This window comes from Ochotona curzoniae, unplaced genomic scaffold (genome assembly GCF_017591425.1).
Source record: "Ochotona curzoniae isolate NIBS_2020 unplaced genomic scaffold, NIBS_Ocur_1.0 contig_2754, whole genome shotgun sequence".
Taxonomy (NCBI): Eukaryota; Metazoa; Chordata; class Mammalia; order Lagomorpha; family Ochotonidae; genus Ochotona; species Ochotona curzoniae.
Genome location: NW_024465582.1, coordinates 30,251,218 through 30,273,770, shown reverse-complemented (window position 1 = coordinate 30,273,770; position 22,553 = coordinate 30,251,218).

Here is a 22,553-nt window from a genome sequence, read left to right as displayed (position 1 = left end):
GATGGCAAAACTCAGGTGGGAAATGATGTTGCATGGTTCACACCTCCTGGCGAAGGCCTGGTCTGGTGGAACGCAGCACAGCAGACGAGTACAGCAGAGTCACTTGTTCAAGTCCTAGTTCCAGTTCTCATTCTAGTTCTCTTGAAATTAGCATGTGATGATTTAGGTGGTTAAGCACTTGCCATTCACATGGGAGATTCGGACTGAGTTCTGGGCTCCTGGCACCCTACAATGGGTACAAGCCCCAGGTTAATGTCAAGGGATCCTACTCCTTTTATTACTCAAAGATCAAAAGGAAATTATTCAATTAAAAAGAGAACTTGAAGGAGACTTCTGTGCCCACATACGCCTTAACCAAAAACACTGGTTTGGGTGTAGCTTCCTGGACCTGCCTCTTTTCATGTCATCTTTCTGGTTCTTATCTGCGTTGTGATTAAAAGGAGGATTTTCTCCATTGGAAAGTCATCCTTCCTTGCCTCTGAGCTGACCGGAATTCACAAGGGTGACGCAATGGTTTGTTGCTAAGGAACTGAAGATATTGTCACAATTCAGCATTCTGACAAGGAAGAGTAAATACTTTTCCGCAGAATGAATATTAAATATGAATATGTTCCATTTCTGTGTGCGTGCATATGTGTGCATGCCTGAATGTGATGTTCTAACTGACAGCAGGGGAGAAAGACAGAGCACAGATGCACCCCTGTTTGAACTGGGGAAGATTAGACCTCCTTTATAAAAGCCACCATCTAATAACCCTCCGCTCTTTCTTCCTTGTAAGAATACCACTCATGCATTTGAACTTTTCACTTGAGCTTGTTTTGCTCGCCTGTGCTCAACTCCGGGTGCCTTTGCCCTGTCGTGTCAGGGATTTATCACACCGTGACCTGAGTCACATCCTCCTTTAGGAGTCAAGTGCAAACTTCACGGAGTCTCTAATATTCTAAATGTTCAGCAAGAAGACGGGTACATGAGATTCCTCCCACTTGGAGCACACCCACAGCACTGCTTCTCTAACATCTATTTATCTTAGTCACGACACGGGAACATGAATAGAATGTGGCAAAGGCTTTCTGTATTCCATGTGCCTCAACATGAGAAAAAGTTTGAATTGATTGGGTTGTATTTCCTAGGGAGAAATGCAATAACTTCATGGCTTTTTAAAATGGAATTCTTAAGGAAGCAGAACATTTTCAACATGTTGGCTTCTTTGTGTTTTACACTGTTACAGAAAGATCTCTGCTTCTCCATTTGTGTCTCCTGATTGCATATTGCTGATTTGTGATTGTTAGAATTTTTTTTAAAATGGAGAATTTTAACAGCAGAAGATTTTACAAGTGAGTGGTACACATAACAATAAATAGATGAGTACACACCACGAATAAAAGAGGAAATGGATATGTACAGAAAAGGGAACAGTGATTCTTCGAACATCAGACACAAAAGCATAATTATCTACAAAAGTACAGGAAGACGTGATCTGAATTTGATCGAAAGGAAGGAGACTTCAGTAGTCACATCTCTGAACATTTGGCCAGCATTTGCTTGAACTCTGTCTTTCTGTATTGCTTCACAAGCTGCTGTGGAATGATGCATGTTTACTCTGCATAATTGAGGAGGTTGGGCACTAATGAGTTTTCTGAACACTGCAAAGAAGAATGTTGTTTGTGAAAAAGAAACCAGAGAGTATGTGGAAATGGAGGTGGTGGGGGGTGGAAAGGTCTTGGAAGGTGGGAAACTTCATTTTGGTGAGACCTGGGGAAGTTCAAACAAAACAGGTGTTAGAAATAGGTGATTTAGTTGTATGGCGGCCACTAAGCTCAACTAGAATAGAACGTTGTTACAGTTTCATTTGACCCTTACTTCCTGTAAGTTATATGGGCGTGCATTGATCAGGAAGCAAACTTACATTGTTTGATTCTGCTCATCACTGACGCTGCATGGGAATTTCTTCCCGAATGTTTTTCCGAAACACCCCAAAAGTTTAATGTCTACACTCAGTGCGATGTGAAAATTAGGAAGTCCTTCAAAATCTAAAGACTAACTTGAAAATACAAAATTAAAGGCATATCTTTGACTATTTCCATTATAAAACTGATTCGGATGATTTAATCTCAAGGCAAGAGCTGTGAAACAGGTGTTTGGTGAGCTATTAAGCTGCTAGATGGGACACCTGTGCACTACAGCAGAGTCACTTGTTCAAGTCCTAGTTCCAGTTCTCATTCTAGTTCTCTTGAAATTAGCATGTGATGATTTAGGTGGTTAAGCACTTGCCACTCACATGGAAGACTCGGACTGAGTTCTGGGTTCCTGGCTTTGGCTTGATCCTCACCTGACCTGTGTGGGTATTTGGACAATGAACCACACACACACTGAAATGACTAGGGATATTCTAGTTTTCTGTCAGTGGGTAGATAGCTCCATCAAGACGTAAATGTTCAAAGTTGTTTTATTTTGCTCACAGTGTTTGAGCCCTAGAAATTCAGGAAGGGCTCGGCTGGATGGTTATCTCAGATCCTCATGGCATTCACTAGGAATAGATGATCCCTTTCCAAGATTGGGGAGTCTGTGGCCTGCCTCTCCATGTGAGTGAGAATGTGTGTGTGTGTGTGTCTGTCTGTCTTTTGCCTCACCATATCTTAGGCTTATTACAGCATATCAGTCTCGTGGTAGCAAGGATTTTTTGAAAGACAACTTAGAATTTCAAGACAACATTGTCCCAGAGCCCAGGTAAAAGTTCCAAGGGTTCCTCTGACCCACCCTGAGAAGACCAAACTGTGTCCTCCACCACATTCTGGTGTTCAAGCAGACCCCTTGCCTTTGAACACCAGATCTCTTGCCCTTAATCAAGGAAATAGGAACTAGACTCCATCTCTTCAATGAGACAAATAGCAAAGTGTAGAGTCAGCTTTCATCTGTGCCAGGCAGTGAAGAATAAAGCAAACCGATGTCAGTAGATGGTCAGTGCTGGACAGCAGGGCAGTCATCAGAGGGACGGGCAGAGGGTGAGTGTGGAAGCCTTTGAAGGTGAGAGGGAGAGGTTTGAACATCCACACAATGACACCTTTTCCCCTGGTAGCGTCTCGCCTGTGAACTGCACTCAGCCACATGAAAGAACACAACGATCACCCCGAGTTCCCTGGGCCCTGGACAATGAAGGGGACTGAAGTTTCCTGTCTGAATCTCTCTAGCAGGGGAGTTTCTCATCCAGGCATATTTGCTTGTGAAGAACAGAAACCCATTCAAATGAGTTTAAGAAAAACAAGAGCTTCTTCAGAAGTCTCAACAGCAGGCATGAGAGCACCCCACAAGAGGTAGGGAAGCCAGGAGGGGCACAGGAAGTCTCAGACAAACCCAACATTGCAGACCTCAAGGCCAGGCCTTACCCTTTCTGCTCCTGGCAGAGCCTCGGGTCCCTCCATCTCACTGCCGGCTTTGATCTCTCGCTAGTCCTCGTGGATGGAAGGTCCCTGCTGACTCATGGCAGAACACACGTAGGAAATAGCTACCCCAGGCCAATGTACCTTTCATTTCAATGTATGGACATGCTTTGATTTCCAGCACCCAGTGTGATCCTACGACACACTGGGTGCTTCTGAACTTGAATAGAATGCAGATATCTATTTATTTGAGTTAGGTCAGTGTTTGATTGGTCAAGTAGGCACTCAATGATGGCTCCAGAAAAGGCCAAGAAACTTCAGGAAAAAGTAACACAAAAGCATCATCCATCAGGGCAGCATGATAGCTCAATGGCTAATGATCTGCCTGCAAGTGCCAGTTCACGTCCCAGCTGCTCCACTTCCCATGCAGCTCCGTGCTTGTGGGATGGAAAGGCAGCAGATGATGGCCCAAACCCTTGGGATCCTGGACCCACGTGGGAGACCCAGAAGCTCCTGGCTCCTGACATTGGATCAGTTCAGCTCTAGTCATCAGGGCCACTTGGGGAATGAACCAGGGGAATAGAAATTTTTTTCTGTCTCTCCCTCTGTCTGTGAATCTGACTTTCCACTATAAATAAATAAATATTTTAAAAAATCATTATTTAGTTCCATTCACTGTCCCATCAATGAGCGAGTACACAGATAGGGAATAATTCAAAAGAAAAAGTATAGGATTGGCTAAGTGACAGGAAAGAAAGACCAGGCAGAACCATGCAGCCTGGGCTGGAGAATGGGGTTAGGACAGAATGGCTTTGTGCCCAAGCCATTCTTCACTCACATTCCACACCCCAGACTGCTGGAATCAGACCCATTTCCTATAGAACTTATCCTGGCAGCCTTGATATATGAAACAGTGGACAGTAATAGATAGTATCAAAGAAGGTTCTTTCTTATCCAGCTCTCACAGATTTTAATGCATACAATAATATAGGAGGGATTGGTCTACCCTACCTGCTGTATTCTCCAGCATATCCAAGTCATAAGGGACAGATTAATGACCTAAGTCATTTTTAGTCATTTCAACGAAAATCATTAATTACAAAAATAAGTTTTTTTAAAAAAAAAACAACAAATCCCAACTAGAGAAAAGTATTAAATGGCACTTCATCATGTCATAGAAAAATGCAAGTCAGGATTTTCCTTGATTAGCAGGCATAAATCAGGATAAATTTTAAATTAGTGAGGACTCCTTCAACACCAGAGAAAGATACTTACCTTTTTATAGTAAAGGTAAGTATGCAGTACATTAAAACCACTTTCCTTTTATAATAACTTTGGGCTATGACACTCCTTCAAAAATGCAGTCAGCTTCAAACTCTCTAAACAGCAGCAACTGAATGGAATTTTGCTTGGGTAGGAGAAACATGGCCCAGCAGTCAAGATCAATTTGTTCCCGTGATTGACAGCAGGGGCTGTGTGTCAACCAAGCTCTTTTGTACCATCTGGGTTTTGATTATGATCAATAGGTATTTGTGATTCGTCCAGGAAATGTACTGTTTGATTACTTTTACATGGAAGAGGAGACAAACACATCTCAACATCGAATCTCCTGATGTGGCTGTAGCAGAGGGCTGATGAATTATTAGACTATGGAGCTTGCACTGATAAACTTTTGAACTTTCATTGAACTTGTAGATTAAGAATAGGCAGTTTTTCCAAGAGGAAAATTCACCAGACAACCAACAATTTTTCTTTCACATATTTAAGCAAGATGTTCGATCCGGTAAGGAAATAATAGTAATTTATGTCTTGGATAATTGAGAAGGATTATAGTTCTATACACAGAAAAAGCAACCATCACCCAGGCCCTATGAGTCACGAGCCATTAGAGAAACAGCAGATGAGACTCCAGATTCCAAACGTGGTGATCTCCAAAAAGGAGTTCAGATAGGGGAAAGAAATCCCTTTGTGCTTGTAAAATTAGGACTCCCTCCCTAATGACGCATTTGGCTTCAGCTGATACACCCCACTGAAAGAAAACCTTGGTACTCAGAATCATTTCTCCTGGTGCACGTAGCTCCCTGGTCTAGACCACCATGCCCACCAACCTCCAGTGTGGCAGGCCACCCTCCAAAAAGCAGCAGTGAAACCTTCTCTGTTGGTCTCCCGAGAAGCATCATTTCCAATGACTACGTGTCCTGTAAACTATAGGAGTGCCTGGAGCATCAAAAGCTTAAGAGGAAGATGGCTGACCAGCTGCACACAGGGTTTCAGTGCAAATCAACTCATTGCAAGCATTCATCGCACTGATAGAAAAGTGTCAGCTGAGATGAGGTCCCTGAAGGATGAGAATCACTTCTGTTTCTGCTAGGTCACACTGCATAGCCTGTATTAATACTACATGACGGCTTGTGTTTCTTTGGTTTGTTGGAGGGATGCACCAGAGGCAGTTCTAGTGCCCTTCCCAAAGGAAAATCTCATCTTCCCACCCAAACCTCTTGCCTTTGCCTCTGCTTTTCTTGGAGATCGGTTTGTGAAATCCCACTATCACTCTTAAGTATATGACTTGCCAGATGCTGCAAAAACAATGAGAAAGACACAACCTTAACCGTAATTTGTTCAGACCTTGTGTTTATAGCACTTTAGGTGTTATAATGTAAAACATTACAACAGTGGAGGAGAATACAGAAGCCCATCTCAAGCAGAAGGTTAGGGACAAAGCCAGCTCTATTTATGTGATCAACAGTAGCTGATCTGGGTTCTAAGCTATGGAGAGGTATGTACAAGGTTTTTCAAATAGAGTTTAGAAGATGTTACTATAAAAACCTATGGCCCAATGGCAGAGAGTCAAGAGCTTTGATGGACTTAAGAGACCATTGTTTTCCCCACTGCTAGCTTTCTCTTTTGGTATCACTGTCATACCTGCCTCTTTCGCCATGATCTGCTCAAAGATTCTGTTTCTTCCTCATGCATGTGGTTCACACACGACCTCTCATGACCCAACTCTATCTCTTGATTTGTGGTTTTAGCCGTTGCTGCTAGCCACCTTATTTGAATTTCTGAAATGCAGAGAGCATTCAATTTTCCTACTCCCACATAGCCGCATTCTGGGTTACCGGCCAGCCACTAGATGGACTGTCACAGTGTTAATTACCCAACCAGCAGCTGATCCTCTAGGACCACAGGTGTCCCTCAGCAGAGAGCATCCCATTTGTAAAGTGTCGATGTGTCTGGGCTACTGAGTAACTGAGAAAGATTCCATGGAGGAGGTGACATCTGGGGTGGTTCTCAAAGCACTCCAAGTAGGTACTAAGATGGATTGTAAGTGAAGGGAACAGCACCAAGTACCCAAGCAGCGCTTATGGGCTGGTACCTGCTGTAGGTAGTAGAGCTCGGACAAAGAATATGCTGAAGCCTCAGATGCCAGGCTAAGAAAATAACAGTCTAACTTCAGTAAGTAATAAGAAATTCTGAAGAATGGTATAATTAGTGTTAAAAATTATCCTTGATTCTGAGGTACTTTGAGGGATACAGCAGAAGAAAATGGGAAGAGGGGCTACTTAGCGATTGCAAGGGCCAAGAAAGAGGGAAGAAAAGCTGAGTCAGAATGATCATCCAGGAAAGGGAAAAGAAAGGAGGAATAAAAGGGCAGCTGCATCATGATCCACAAGCCCCCCACAGTGTCCTGACCAAGTCCCCCGCAGTGGATGAGGAGTCGCTTCCTCAGACATCATCTGCTGACAGCTTTGCGTGTCCTTCGGAGAGTGTCTGCTTTTCATTTCAAATCACATTCAAAGACACAGCCTCTCTCTTTTACCTCTAACCCTTAATTTCATTCTCTCTGCCTAACTGCATTTTTCTATTGTGTTCAACTTGCTGCATGATTTAACTATATTATAACCCTGTAACTGCGTTATTTAGCTATTATTTCATTGTGTACCAGTAACCAAATTCAGTAACTATATTTGTTCTGCTGAGGAGTTTGGTAGGAAGCGTATCTGAAGGGCACTAGACAATGAAGTAAACTCTATTACTGCCTTATCACCATCAGGAAAATGATCTGTTTGTTTGCAGTTCACTGAAGTACATAGCTAAAGAAATTGAAAGAGAGCTTGGGGAATGTCTGAGCCAGGTCCGGATATGGAGATGGATGAAGTCTCTAAATCCTATGCTTGGGTGGTGGAAGATCCAGCAACACGACTGCAACAACAGGTAGCAGGCACATTTCCAAATCATGTTTGGACAAAGAAGAGATAGGAGAGACAACCCTTATATTGGAATTCAAACCTCTGTTATTACACAGTGCCTACAGCACCTTTGAAAACAAGCAAAAGATAAGCTTGGTGTTAAATACAAATCCCAACTGAAATTTTCCTAAGGCTAAAGGTTTTGTAATATCCTGAGATTATGGATATAAATGGAGAAAATGATGCTTACCGATTGGATTGCACGTGCCATTTTGAGGTCGAACTCTGGATGCTGAACTTTGATTTTCTGAAGCCCCTGTGAATTAAATAATTTACACACAGACTGGGACTTGAAATCCAAGCTTTTTCTTCTAGTGGGTTGGGATTTTTACGTACACATGTTTACTTGTAGTTTAAAAATCAAATAGCTGCTATGGATCAAACAACAACAAAACAACAATAGGTCCTGTGTTTAAAAAAAAAAAGTTTTTTTAAGAGAGAAAAAAAGGAGAGAAAAAAAAAAAAAACAACTGTCTGGCCCCAGGGACTAGAGCTATTTTGATCATGCAAGAACACAATTGGAGTCAGGAACACAATGGAAGAAGCAATCCCCAAGGAAACCAAGATTAAGATGCACACTTCAGCCTCCTCCATGAGCGCCAAGCCCCCAAGCCCACAGGTCATTTTGTTTGACAATGTCACATCGATTCACATTTCACAATGTCCTCTGAGCTTCAGCATCTCAATGTGCTATTAGCTATATCTTGGGGACAGAGTCTGATCTTGACTGTGCCCTTCTTTGGAGAACCTTCCCAGTTACATGGGGGCTATTTTGATGAATGGGAACCCAGGAAGAAGGACATTTCAAAGAGAGAGCATACATATATGTTTATGTACAAGTACACATATATACCTGTGTGTAAGACTGCACATGTGGCCTGCTCGTGCAGGACCCTGGAACATGGAACATAGACCATGGAGATGGGGAGATGGGCTCCATGTTCAGTAACAATTGTTAGCGCTGAAACTTTCAGTCTCGGAGTAGGTAATTGTAGTGGGGCGAACTCACCATCCTCCCTGGTAGAAGTGAAGTAGGATCTAGCCACTAGGGCATTGCAAAGAGGAGACGGAGGGCTTCAGGACAGTGCTGGGAACCCATGTGCAGCTGCGAAAAGGGATACAGCTTGATTCCTGTCCTAGACCCCATTTCACCCAAAGATGGGTTCAGGACTCTGCACATGTGGCTGAGTGCCCTGCTGCTGCCGTAGACAGAGAGGGGTAGAGCGAGTGTAGACCACCTCGTCTGTGCTGTCTCCTGAAGGAGTCACATCTGTGCCATACATGCCACTTCCTGCTTCCTTTGTGCTACCTCTTGCCCCCATTCTACTATCCCAGAGTGAGAACCAGCTTTATCATAAGGAACATCCTTCCCCAGAGAAATTAAGTGGTGGGTCTGGGGTCACACAGGCATCTGACGCTGCAGGAGAAACAAATATGGCCTCAGGCTCCCGACAGTGACAGGCTCTTTGCTTCCACCTGGAGAGTGACAAGATCATGCTCACTGGGGCCCTGCCTCGCAGCCCCTAGGATATTCTCTGGGTTCTAAGCTCCCCAAGACAGCACGGCCTCACCTGGTACTTTCTTGCCAACAGTGCAACCTGCACCTCCTTCTGCAGCGTCATCATCTAGGCAGGCTTCTCAAGCAGTCTACCACTTCATCCCAGTGCCACCTGCGGCAAACCAGAGGGCTAAGCTTAGGAATCCAGGCAGAAGTGAAATAAGAGCAGTTATAATGTCACAACAACAATGACAGGGGAACTCCTCCAAGATAAGAGTTCCTCTAATCTGCATATGGGTATTGAGATGACTCCCTCAGAGAAGTTTCTGTGAAGCATGAGCCGCATGTACTTTGCGGGGAGTGGAGTTGAGGCATGGTGGAAAGGAAAGTTGTATGTGGAAGCAGCTCCTATCCAGCAGAAGTTTGGGAATTGAGGAGACTTGGAGATGATGCTCACAGCCCAGCAGCCAGTGGACTCCATGTTAGAGAAGCTGGCTGGGGTTTGGGAGGGAAGGAGGAGCCAAAGCTGGGTGTGCTGGACAGACAGAAGCAACTGTGTAACACAGAAGCCAGAATGGATCAGCATGTGGCTGTCAAACAGGTGATGCCCTTAATCCCTCCAGAGTCCAAATGAACAAATGGAGGGATCCAACTGGGCAGCTGTAGAGCGGGCTGTGATTTGCAGCTCAATCTCCACACCAGACTTCTACAGGCAAACAGCCTCTGCTGCCCTCACTAAATTTTCCATTAGTGGACAGCAGCTTTGCCAATCAGTTGAACTTGCATGACACCGCAACTTAGAGCTGAGTCAGTGGGCGACAGGCCAGGCTCCAGGTCTTCACTTTGCTGGCCCAGATCATGGTAAGGCAGCGGGTGCCACATTGGGCACATACAGGGACCTAGAATTGTTCCCAGATGCTCCAACTACAGCTTGCCTGCCCAGCTCTTCCAAAATGTCTGTGGGCCAATAAACCCTGCTTGTTCCAATGAGCTGGACTGACTCCTGCTGTCTGAGTTGGCACGGGCCCTATAATCTGACACCCAAAATTGATCTCTTTTTAACATGCTTCCCTCCCCCACCCCATCTCTGGCCTACCAGAACTCCCAGCTTTTCAAATACTGCTGAAACCTAAAGGCCCCCTCACCCACGACCTTTGGTGATGAGGAACTGAGAGCCCAAAACCCTGCAGCGACCCTGGGGCTGAGTTCTCAGTCATGAAGTGACTCACCCAGCCTGTGGGACAGAAGTGTATACTTCAGCCCCTGTATGTCACGGGGGGGAAGGGGGCACACACAGATAAACAAATCTGGGCATCTTGACTGCAGTAATGCCACAATTCCACCTATCCAGAATGCCCTCAAGCCCTGCCTTTGCGGAGCAGGTGCACTTGCTCCCCAGGTATCTACAGGGATTGGTGAAGCCAAGGCCTCTAGCAGGGGCTCACAGCCCTGGGAAGGGTCAGGCTCAGGGCCACTTCCCATCATTTCCTCCCCTCCACATGGCCACCATTCAGAGAGACATGAGAACATCTCTGAGGGCGGAGCTCATGTCTCTGGCTGGAGTCCTTCAGGGCAGCCAGCAGAGTATAAGGGTTCATTTCCTAGTCCCAGGGAGCCATGCATGTCTTTTCATCTAGAGGGGATTTTAGCCAATAGGGGACTTAACGCAGAAGATGAATTTTAAAAAGAGAGCTAATTTTCACACTGGCTTTTGATACCTCATGGGGAGTTTTGAAGAAGGACCACCCCAGACAAAGAGGAAGGCTGCCACTTCCCCAACCCCAGGGAGCTATGGGCAGAAGCCCAGGGGCAGGCCCAGCATCCAAGGACCTACAGAAGGCTATAACCTATACCCTCCGGACAGTGGCAGGCCAGAAGTCCATCAGCAGTTGCTGCAGATACCACAACAGTGGTAGGCACTACACGCCAGCTTTCTTCTCCAGCACTGCCCAAGAGGGTGCCGCTGGTATCCCTCCTATAGAACTGATGATGTTGACCACCTTTTGTACAGAGGCCAGGCAGTGGGGTAGAACAGGTCAGTTTTGTGTCCCACACGTAGCTGTCCTGGTGTAGGTAGGCATTCATGTTAGAGACAGCCTTGACACCTAGCAGGCTATTGGGTGGTGTCAGTTGGAGAGGAGAGATCTCCAAGGATTAAAGGCCTTAATTACTCCAGGAAGCAGCCTGGATGCCCCATAAAGAAATGCTCATTACACATAGGTCTTTTTTCTGAAAGGGCCTTTATCCCAGCAACAACATTGCTGACATTATTCCCTGGCTCCCACTGCCGCAGCCCAGGAGCCACCTTTCCAATGCTTCCGAAAGCTGTCCCCGAGTCCCTGCCAGTCCAGCTGCACTGGCTGGGGGACGCCCTGTGAATCACCTTGGCTCTCCAGCCTCAGTTCCCTCCCCTGCAAAACAGAGACAGTAAAGGAGGGCTTCACTGTCATCTTGAGTCTCCAGGCTGAGCATCCCAGGCCAAGCAGTGTGCCCAGAACTGGGGTCTACCCACTGTCACCCATCTCTCGTAAACACACCTCAACAGGATAAAGGAATCTGTAGAGAGAGATTTCTTCTCTATCTGCATCCACCCATCACCTGGTGAGCAGCAGAAACTCAGCTCTCCCAGGCAAGTGGAGAAGCAGGACTTCCCCCTCCCCTCACTTTGCAGACACCCGAAGGGCCCAGCCATTGCTCTATCCTCCACTTGAATTCTTGGCTGAGGACCAAGCAAGGGGGAAAGTCCCCCCAGTGCCAGTGGTCCAGGGTTAAGGCATTGAGCAGGAGAGGGCAGCAGGATCCTAGCAGTCTGTTCCCAGCTGGGCTTTGGCTCCTGGATCTCCCCTTCCTGCCACTTCCGTGGGCTTGGAGCCATATCCTTCTGTCAACTTGGTAAGCTTCTGGACCTTTTCCACCAACATGTGATCTATGGCTGGTCACTGGGAAAGATACTGCAGGTTCAGCTGCTTTTTAACTCTATTAGTCAGAGGCATCGTAGCTTTATTTAAAACTGTGCAAATGGAGCCAAACATCATACCTGACAACTGTGCAATGGTTACGTGAACCTTTGCAAGAGTGAGCAGTCATCCGAGCAATGGGTATGGGGATGGCATGCTGACAGTGCCAATAGGACAGAAACCATGTGGACACGATGCTTGGAATTTCTCCTGTTCAGGTTCCAAGCTCCAGTATTTGGTAAATAGCAGACATTTCCACTAATACATATGGAATTGAATAAATAAATGAATGGGTAAGCCATTTGTACCAGGAAGCAGTGGGGGAAACCCCTTTAAGTGCTGGTAGTGACTTGTACAGCTTTCTTCGACTTATTAAATCTATTGCTTCCTTTTCTCTATCTGCAGTGTTTTCCATCATGTGATTTTATTCGTTTCCCTGAGATTAAAAAAAGATGTTTTCCTTAGTCCAAATCGCTGTTAGGTGATCCCCCTTCCCCTAATACTTCTGTGCCCTCTCCAGAAGGCTAAGTTGGAACCAGGCAGAGTGATGAGGGCAGAGAAGCGTGTGTGTCCCTTGCCAAGTGGCAAAGCTCAGCTGAGGGAATCCATGAAGGAGCCTGGCTCTATTCCCTGGATAAACACAGCCTTCTGTGGGATCTGGGCACCCAGTGCCCTCCAAGTCCCATCCAGCTGGAGCCTCGCAGCAGGAGTCTGTCTGGGGCCAGCGTGCACCATCAGGTACCCAAGCCAAGTCGAAATGTTTCCTTCCTGGCTCCTCATCTCTCCTACTTCCTCACCTGACCTTTGGTGCTAGTCCATACACTCTGCGCAGTCTAAACGACAGAATCAGTAGCCAGAGGGAGCTGGAAGGAGTCCACAATCCCTACTATTTTGGCATTCCAATCAGACTACTACCAGCTTATCAAGTAGAATTCAGTCCCACCTCCACATGATTAAGCAAGGAAGTGGAAGAGTCAGTACTCTGGAAGTCAGGTGGTCAGCTCCAGGATAGCCTGAAATTCTCGCAGGAAAAGAAGCTAGTGGGATATTCACCAGCCGGATAAACGAGAAGGACTGGAATATGCCAAAGATCACAGGGCAGTGCTGGCTTAGACACCTGCTGAGATTTCCATTTTAAGAACATTACGGTCCTGCCCTTACTGCCATGGTCATATTCATATATTCATTCTCTGTCTCTCTCTCTCTGTCACACACACACACACAGTTTCATCATGACAAAATGAATGCAGTCGTATAATTGAATATGCCAGACCAAGAGCAGACAATGTACATGGCAGCACACACCTGCGAAGAGTCTCACTAACTGCCATCATGTCCCTTTCTTGCATGCAACTTCCACTACCCCTGCATCCTGGCCTGATCTGACTCAAGACCACAGACCCCAAGTTCCAGGGCACCTCCTAAAGATGTGTTTTCCTGCTTGTCTCTGGCTGCCACCAGTTTCATGGCGCAGCACCAGCTGGATAGCAAATCCAGTCCAAGTTCTGGCCCTAGCTCGGCAGTCTCTTCTCCAAACTCATGAGGTAGCCCATAAGTGGACTCTTCAGAGTCCCAGCTATCTATTCTGTGTGAAGCCTCCTCCAAGCAGCCACCCCTCTGCCAGAGTTCCATGTGCTGGCTGTGCTGGGCACCTCCAGGATCCAGGTGTTACTACTCCCAAACCTTTTGCCAGTTATTTCCCCAGCCCTTGCAGTGGAAGCTGCTTCCTGCAGTAACAATGTCTTAGATGCTTTAAGGAGCCTTTTGTTGTTGTTGTTGTTTCTATGTGGCCTGATAATACCAGTTTAATCAATTCCCTTTATTAAATTCTCTCTGTGCAAATACCTGTAGTGATCAACTCCTTCCCTATTAAAGTAGCATTAGCAATTCTAATTTTCTTGGTTGGTTTTTTACCGTATTCATTATTAAATAAAGATTCATTGAATTTCTCAGAATGCCTTATTTGATAATCTTAAAAAAAAAATCTCATGGAGTTTTGCTGATTGGACTCTCACAGACAGAAGAGAAAAGCTAATACACATGAAAGCACAAGCGTGGCGAGCTGGTGAAGATGGTGTTCTGGGACTTTGCCAAACAGTGCCATCACTGCTTGACTTGGAGTAGGGAGAAAAGTTTTTTGCCTTTCAGGCTCAAGTAATACTCCTCAAGCAAGAGGGGTGCAGACCCAACCAGAATTCACCACCCGCCCTGTCATCTGAGTAACTGACCATGTCTCAGTTTCTGAGGAGCTATATGTACAGTTGAATAGTAGCTAGACCTTTGTCCATCTTTTAGGTAGCCAGATATTCTAGAAGAAAAGGGGGATTCTGAAGAGAGAGGGAATCTAAGGAAGGAAATGAAGCCACAACTGGAGAAGAGGATGCAGTAGAACAAACACAAACATTTAAGCTATCTGGCTGTTGGTGAAGACTGGAGGGAGGCCACACTCCACATCAGGAGGGGAAGCACTATTAAAATCACAGGTGGTTGCAATAACCACACATACATTTGATGCTGAATTTCCAATCCCTATCTCCTTACTTTGGGAGCAATTAGTCTCGGGTGAAAAATTGCACTTGCCGCTAATTGCACCTGCAATTACCTACTTCCGGGTGCAATTAGCCACTTGAACCTAATTCTGAGTGTGCAAGTGTTTAATTGCATATGTGAGAAGGTGATTCCAGACACAGTTAGTTGTGCCCTCAGTCTTTGCACCTGCAACTAATTGTGACTAATAAAACAAGTCTTCATATAAGTCAGATTGAAGGCGCATATGGTGATCCTGTTGGGGGAACCAAGAATTGGATTGGTTGGGTTGATATAGAGGACTCAAGTGTACTACAGGAACAAAGGGACAAATTATTAGAAATTGCCATTCTTCAGGCCTAGCTATTTTCCATAGCTCCCTGCTCCAGTCACGTTCCTCTCTAACTACAGAATATAAAGGCAGCTGAGTAGAGAGGCAGGCTCCCTGCCCTGGCTGCCATAGACATTGGCAAAAATAGCGTAGCACTGACCTGAATTGCAGCCCATCAATCTGCATGTGTCAGGATAACCCTGATGAAGTTGCCTAAAACATGCAGACATTAAGTATTTATTGAGTCCCTACTGTGTACTCAGTCACATACTGAATGAAGAGATTAAGAGATATGGATCCTGACTTGAATTTCACATCAGTTCCACAAATTTCTATTAAGTACCTACTATAAGCCTGACAAGCCAGAGTGTTTGTGAGCACATTGGGAAAATTTGTGCATTCTTTTTTATCCTGCAATCATTTATTTACCAAGCCCCAGTAAGAGAAACAGATGTTAAACCGCTGTTTATACAATTAAGTCTCCACTACAGGTACAATGACAGTGCATGATGAGGGCTTGTCCCAAGTGGAGATCTTCGTTAGGGTTATCTTGAAGAATAGATTCTTGGATCTGCCGCAATGACTCCGGTGTTAAATCCTCATCTTGAACACGCTGGGCTCCCATATGGTGCCAGTTCATGTCCCAGCGGCCCTGCTTCCCTTCCAGCTCCCTGTTTGTGGCCTGGGAAAGCAGTAGAGGATGGTCCAAAGCCTTGGACCCATGTGGGAGACCCAGAAGAAGCTCCTGGCTCCTGGCTTCAGATCAGCCCTGCTCAAGCCATTGCGGCTGCTAAAGGAGTAAACCAACAGAACAGAAGATCTTTCTCTCTCTCTTCTCTCTGTAAATCTGACTTTCTAACTTAAAAAAAATATATATATATATATTTTCTAGCTGAGATTTAAGATGACTAACAGTTGCCTGGCACAGGGGCTCCAAGCAGCTCTTACATTTGTAAGAGCTAAGAGAAAAGATGGAATGACAAGTATGGAGAATGGAATGGGACCAGAGTGGCTGGTACCAGGGAAGTGATCATGATGTGAGGGAGGGTGTTTTGCAAGGGACCCTAACACCTGGCCCCTGACAGATGAAGGACATTGTGTGGTCTCTCAGTAGAGCCCACAGGGACTCTTGGTGAGATATTTTATTTTATTTTATTTTATTTTATTTTATTTTATTTTATTTTATTTTATTTTATTTTATTTTATTTTATTTTATTTTATTTCCCCTCTTCCTCTGATCTCACCAGGATCCACATAGATCCTGGAAGAGCCAGGAGAGGAAGAGAACAAAACTTGAACTCAGCCTTCCTTCCTGACCTGACTGTGCAGCCCTGCGCTTCAGGAAGGATGAGGCTGACGTCCGACTGGATCAGGCCTTTCATGCTGAAGGCTAAATGAATCTCACTGTGAACCTTAGAACTGTCCTCATGGTTGGAGGCAACGCAGAGAGCTCTGGGATGTGCATGAGATGTCCATGCAGAGTATGCGGGGGTCCTTACAAAAGTAGGAAAGGCCCATGAGAATGCGGCATGGAGGAGGCACCAGGCCATGCAGGAAGTCTGGCAAGAACACAGGTGACTGAAGTTCATTCTCTCTTGCCTGGTAAGTGGCAGCAAGCCTCGCCAGGCTTGGGTGGGTGTTCAAAGGGTGAGAAGCAATCTGGGAGAAACACAGGATGAAGCCACATAGAGAAGAGCATGGATGACCTGACCACAGGGTTGAGAGTCTGCAGCACCAAACATAGTGTGAATAAGTGCAAAATGACTTGGTAGGAGCCTGAAGTGAGGAGTTCCTCCAGATGATGAGCTGCCTTGCTCTTGCTTGCTCTCTCTCTCTCTCTCTCTCTCTCTCTCTCTCTCCATTTCTCTCTCTCTCTCTGGAGGCCAAGACTGGCTCAAGGCCTTGCAGGACAGCTGCTCCCTCCTCTGCACCCAAGAGGACTTATCCCATGGCCTCTCAAGCAGTAAAATCTTGCTGTTGGGTTTCAGAATAGGCCCAACCCCAGAAACATTCTTCACCTATTTTCTCGTCACTTGCAAGACAGGAAATAAAGGGCACTGAGGAGGGCCAGGCCCATGGTGGCCAGAGGAAGGAGCCAGTAGGCCTTTTTTGGACCTGAAGACAAGCGAGACACAGGTGTACCTGATCAAAGCCCTGAGGCACAGGTGTACTTGTGACCACAGCGTAGCCGATTCTGCCTGACACATCTATTCACCTCTTTCCCCTGGGATCCCTGCTGACCTTCTTTTTTCCCCTACCCCTCCTCCCACAGCTGCCTGCACCTTGGATTGGGTCCTTGCAACAGGAAACCCATAGCTGTCACAGCAATGATGCGAAAGCCCATAAGGCTCAGGCTTTTCTCTTGTCTGGCTCCTACTTCACCTTTGTTGGCCATGCCCTGTTCTCTGGATGCACACTCCGGGGGGTGGGGGGGCAGGGGCAGCTCCTCCCCAGCACATTCAAGCTTGCCTCTAAGGCATAGGCTGCAGTCCCTCTCCCTCACTGCACCCTCCAGTTCAGTGGACGATCCTGCTGCATGTTGTCTTTCTCCTTGTAGGATGCTGGCTCCCAGAGGACAAAGACTGGGTCGTGTAGGTTGATGAGAGTCAAGACCATGACCACCCCCACAGCTGCTCAGTCGGGAGGGGTTGTGCCAGTGAACCCATGCATAGAGCTAAGCACTCCTGCCTCCTAGTGCTACTTTCCTCCTTCCCAGGTGAGGAAAGGACCCCCATTATCCCAGCCAGAGGAAACGGGAAAGCAGCAAAGGTAACTACCACGTTGGGTGTTTCTGGAGAATTGAACTTGGCTGTGATTTATTCCAGTGTGAACTCTAGGGGAATTGTTTCAGAGGGATTCATAACACAAACGTCACTTTCACCTGGAGAATTCACTGAACCTTTTAACAAATTTCAAATATAGCTCTTTAATGCAGATTTGACTAATTTGAAACCTCTTGCACAAAGCCATTTGTCAACTTGGGTGCGCCTTGCCCTGCGCCACAGTTTTAAGTCACAGCATTTTAATGGAGTAAAACATTCCTATAAAATCATCAAAATACCTGAAACCAAAACTGTCTATAAGAAGTTGATGAGATTCCAGCATTGATTCAAGCCGTGGAAACATCAACCTCAACACTGGCACTGGGGGCACTTGTAATAAAAGCAACTTAAGAGATAGAATGAATATCTAATGAGGCCTTTTGTATGTCTGTGTGGTTTCTCAGGCTGCAAATAAATCAATGACCCTTGCAAAATGCATATCTTAGCAGTATGTTCATAAACAATAATCTTGTTGTGTTATTGTGATTCACATGCCATTCTTTTTATAACACAACTGAACATTCCATAATTTATTACGAAGACACAAAGCCCAGAACTTAGAGAAGGAGAATGTCCTGGCATGTAGAAGCTGTGATTGTCGTAAAGGGCCCACCATCATGTATCAGAGGTAGGACATGGACATCACAACTAGCAAAAGAACACCATAGAAACATCCACGTACCCCCACGAATGCGGTATCAGGAGTCCAGACTGGGCTGCGTCAGTAGAGGTGACTGTGTGGCCCACAGTCCATGACAATGCTGGCTGAGTCATTTGGGCTGGCTTTGTCACAGCAACCACAAGCAGAACTCAAAGTTCAATAAACCTATAGCTGGCTAGTGCTTCAGCAGCTCCTCTTGATGTTAAATATCCAAATAGCCCTGAGTAGAAAACAATGAAAAAGATTCCCTCACCTGGAAAAAGAATTGGCCATGTGGGTCCTACTTCATGGGCACAGTGGCTGAACCCAGGTGCTGATGAGCAACCTACTTGGTCCTCCAGGCTGGGTCAGCCAGAGGCAATAGTATGGAACAAGGGGCTCTGAGAACAGTGCGATGCACTGACCAGGAAACCTCCTGCCAGATAACTTCCAATGTTATCCCACCTACCCCTCCGCTGGAAAAGCAGCTTGAGTCCCCTCCTATTGGCCCAGACCCCGTGACCCAAAGCTACCTCTCTATCTCAGCCATTTCCCTTGGAGAAGCCAATTGCAACCATCCCTTTCCAGGCTCACAAAAATTCCAGGCCGACTGCTGTGCACACTGACAGATGGCCAAAGAGCATCTTGCCAGCCCAGCCCGCAGCCAAAAATAACGGCCACTTGGTTAGTGGAGGCTGGGGAATTTTTTTTTCCCCCTGTTGCTGGAACTTGGTTCAGAGTTATTTTTTGTTTTGGGTTTGGAAGTTTGTTTTGTTTTTGTCATCTGAAAAGCAAATGGAGAAACTGAAGAAGTTGCTGTACCTACTTCCCACATGAAGATCATGGGTTTCATGCACTTGTGGTGGGTCATGACCAAAAAGGTATTTATGTAGCTCCTAAATCTTTCCAGTCACCGACACAAAGGCAGAGTGTGGCAAGGACATGTGTGTGCACTCCGCCCTGCCCAGCAGTGCTTCCTGCACAGCCAAGGTCACACAGGGGCCCCACTACCATGCTGTGTTTCCTCCTTGCTTTAGCCAGAGGAATGCAAGGGCAGGCAGTGATGCAGGCCTCCGGCCCCTGGGCTGTCAACTCAGTGCCCACCACAAGTACTAAAAGGATGTGACTGAGGCATTTATTTCTTTAAAAGGATGCAGAGTTCAACAATAACCAAGCTCGTGTTTGATCAGCCTCTGACACACAGGCTCTTGTCAACCACATTTGTCACAGACCCACAGGCACATCTCATCAGGTCTCACCTATCAGGGGACAGGAAGGGGAAGCTGGCACAAGAAAACCAGGCTGGGAACGATCATGGTCTCCTCTCTCTCCAAATGTGATGAGGAATCAGCAGTTTTGCAAAACTGTGACCTCTAAGGGGTAGAACCTCTCTGTACTTTTGTTCTTCACAAGCAGAATACAGCCAGACAACACATTTTCACCAGAGGGGAAGAAGTTACCCCCTCCATTTCTACCAATGTCAGAAAAATCACACAAACATATTTCATTTCTTGTCATTCTGTTTGCTGCTCTGAAACCAATAAGTAATGCATAAGTTTAAAGCACACACACACACACACACACACACACACACACGATCTCTTATGTGTTAGTGTCAACGCCATCTTTTATATTAGTGGGAAACAAGTAGCTTCTTGGGTGTCCCTCTTCCATGGAAGCAACTTTGCATCTTATCAATCAAAGGAACAAAAAGTGGTAACAGGTCCCTACTTTTTTACAAAAAACTAAAGAGAAGGAGTTATGCTAAAAAAAAAAAATTCCCATTGCACATTTTCTAAAATGATTCCCCTCCCTTGTCTTCTTTTTTTTTTTCCCCTCCAAGGAACATCTTTATGAATTTGATGACACTTGGATTGTGGATGGAACATGACTCCTAATGTCAACCAGTTCTGTGCAAGCTGCCTTCCCTCTACTACCTCCCTGGAAGATTAATCATGGTTGTCATTTAGAACTGCTCCTGAGCCCCTGGCAGTGCCAAGTGTGGCACCAGGTGCATGTGTTTGGCAGCCCTCCCCTCCGCTTGGCTCCAACTTGGATGAGACCGTGGTCATCACTCAAAGCCTCATGGCAGTGGCATCTTGGGGTGCCACCTATGTGATGACAAGCTGTGAGCGTGAACACAACAGCTGCTAAGGGGCACAGTCGTGGGACTGCACCTGGCCTGTGTCTGCCTGTTTGCTCTCCTCACATCTTCCCCATTTGGAAGGTGTTTGTGCTTTACCCATGCCACTGAAGAGGCATCAGCACGACAGAGTCATAGAGGAAGGTATCTCAGAGATAACGTGGATGGCCTGGAGGTTCTGCTCCTTGGTCAGTGTCAGGGAGGTGGCCTCTGGGAGAGCAGAGAATGGAACTAAGTATTTCAACTTGCTTTCTTATTATTATTGTTATTATCTGAGGATTCCCCCCATACTTTCCGTTTCTCCTTCTCCATTCTCTGCCCCTTGACTGTTTTCTCCATTTTACATTATTATAACAGTATAGCCTTTCAACAACAGTCACAAGTCCAACATTCTGCTATTTAAGTGCATCCTGGCATTGTAGATATAGGCAATGGTGGAAAACTTAGTATACTATTGTCATAGTATATCTAACTGTTTCATTGTGGCCAGGGAGTCCTCCTTTTATTCAGGAGTAGAGACGCATGCCAAAATGTATCCTTACTTCCTAGTATGCTGATCTCCATCATATAGTTCATCTATGAGAATATATGTTTATCTATTTATCTATTTGTTTTGTATTTTGCATGAATGCTACCTTATCTCAGCCAGAACATACGGTATTTCTCCATTTGTGATTGGCTTATAATGAGCATAATCATCTCTAGTCGGGACTATTGTTTTGAAAATATTAGAATTTCATTCTTTGTAATGCCTGAGTAGTATTCCATAGAGTAGATATACCATAGTTCCTTTATCCATTTCCCCTTTGATCTGGGCATCTGGGATGTTTTCTTGTTTTTGCTATTCCTATGTTCTTTCTATTAGATCGGTGGCTTCTCAGCATGTATTAAAATTTAAACACAGAATAAATTAAATTTACATGACCACAAATACACATACATGTATGTAACTATCTCACACATCTCACCAGGCATCACGTACAATTACAATATGAAACATTTTGATTATAATATATTCATTTAAGGTGCACCTGGAGAAATTGCTTAATAACAATACAGAAACTTTGGCTTGGCCCTTGCAAAAAGCTAACATGTAGATTTTTTTCTCCCGTATTTCTGGTATATTTACCAAAAGTTGTTCATCTTTCCAGGGATGATACGTGTGGTAAACAATCTCATAGTTTGCATTTTTTCCCCATACAGCTAGTGAATGTTGGGGTAGATGAAGCACACGGTCCCTTCCAGCTTCCACCTGTCACATACAGGAAGAATCTGACTGTCCAATTGGTTCTCAATTCTGAGAGTTAAAATGATCTCCAAGAGAGAACCCTAGATGCAGGTTTCCAGCCCAGGAACCAGTCCTGGCTCCATCGGTCACTAAATGTGCAGATTTAGGTAAGTTCCCTCCAGGTTAGGTTCTATTATCTCATCGGCAAGGCAGAGATGTAGCTGATTGAGTCCTGAGAAGCAAAGGAAATAATGTAAGTTAAAGCATTAGCAAGCTCCATGGCATGTAAGATTTAACTTGGAATAGCAATGGTCTTAAATATACACAGTTCACAGAAATCCCATTTTCCAAGATGTTCCATGTGTCTCAAAAAACAAACCAACCTGCATCATGTGCTACAGCTGGGTTTGGGAGAAGGCAGGACAGCATACCCTGCAAACACTTGTGCAGATGTTGGGAAAGGCAAGCTGCACTCTAAATCTAGGCAATGTTCAGGCTCAATAAGTAGAAATCACTACAACCAAAGACCGTGCCACATGCTTGAAAGAGAAAGCCCCTGAACCTCAAAAGGACACACGTGTCCTCGGAAGGTTACCTCTGGTGAGTATTAGGGGAAGATTGCTAAATGCTCAGCAGAATCTTCAGATGGAACAGCCAGGCTGAAGGCCAGTGGGTTAAGGAAGGGTGAGTGAATGAGAGGAAGACAGACATCTCTCTGGTCTTTCTAGCACCACTCCTGTGTCATTAAAACAACGTCTTCCTACGAGATGGCTGGGTTGGGTCT